This window comes from Orycteropus afer, unplaced genomic scaffold, assembly GCF_000298275.1.
Source record: "Orycteropus afer afer isolate SDZICR_OR568_19922 unplaced genomic scaffold, OryAfe1.0 scaffold00469, whole genome shotgun sequence".
Classification (NCBI taxonomy): domain Eukaryota; kingdom Metazoa; phylum Chordata; class Mammalia; order Tubulidentata; family Orycteropodidae; genus Orycteropus; species Orycteropus afer.
Genome location: NW_006922056.1, coordinates 1,306,781 through 1,308,193, shown reverse-complemented (window position 1 = coordinate 1,308,193; position 1,413 = coordinate 1,306,781).

Sequence of the window (1,413 nt, the reverse complement as noted above, 5' to 3'; positions counted from 1 at the left end):
GCGGAGGGGAGGTGGGTTGCTGAGGCGCCGGGGCCTCCGAGGACGCCGCGAGGCGGTCCCTGTCCCCGACGTCAGGAAGCGCGGGCTCGTGCGCGACGTTTCCCGCCGGAGCGGCCGGGTCAGGGGCGCCTGCGTGACAGACCCGTGACAGGCGGCGCTGAGGAGACCCGGGATTCGCACAGGCAAGTGGCTGGCAAGGTCGCTCATGGGGCCCCTCCAGACCTGTCCTGGTGGCATTTCACACAATGGTGTTACAGCTTCTAGCCTTCCCAGAAGCGCTGCAGTGGGGTCGGCGCCCCACTTCTTTCCTCCCTTAAGTGGGGACCGGCATAATGTTCAAATAGAACAGATGCCCTGAATCCGTGTTTGTGACCAGGTGGTGTCGTTATGGGGCGTCCGATTGGCTCCGACTCACAGCGACCCATGTACAACAGATGAAGCGCCGCGGGGTCGTGCACCAGCCTCATGATCCTTGATGTACCTGAGCTGACTGTCGCAGCTACCGTGTCAATCCACCTCGTTGAGGGCCTTCCCCTCTTCGGTCGACCCCCCTCCTTACCAAGCATGACATCTTTCTCCAAGGAATGGTCCCTTCTGACAACATGACCAAAGTAGGTGAGACGAAGTTTGGCTATTCTCACTCCTAAGGAGCATTTCGGCTGCACTTCTTCCAGGACAGACCTGTTCGTTTAGCAGTCCATGGTACTTTCAGCATTCTTCGCCAATACCGCAGCCTCAATTCTTCTTTGGTCTTCCTTATTCGTTGTCCAGCTCTCACATGCATATGAGGTGATTGAAAATACCATAGGTTGGCTTAGATGCACCTTAGTCCTCAGAGACGTCTTTGTTCCTCAGTACTTGAAAGAGGTCCTTTGCAGATTTGCCCGGGGTCGCTATGAGCCGGGGCCGACTCGACGGCAAATAACAACAACAACAACATACATCATTTGATTTCCTGACTGCTGCTTCTATGAACATTAATTGTAGATCCAAGCAGAATTAAATTCCTGACGTCAAACTTTTCTCCACTTACCATGATGTTGCTTATTGGTTCAGTTGTGAGGATTTTTGTTTTCTTTATGTTGAGGTATAATCCATACTGCAGACTGTCGTCTTTAACTTTCATCAGTAAGTGTTTAAAGTCATCTTCACTTTCAGCAAACAAGGATGTGTCATCTGCTTGGTTGTTTATGAATCTTCCTTCAATCCTGATGTCCAGCTGCTTGGGTTATTTGCTTAGCATACAAATTGAATAAGTATGGTGAAAGAATACAACTCTGACACACAGCTTTCTTGATTTTAAACCATGCAGTATCCCCTTGTTCTGTTCAAACTGCTACCTCTTGGTCTATGTACAGGTTCTAGATGAGCACGATGAAGTGTTCTGGGGAATAGATTTTTTTTTTTTTTTTT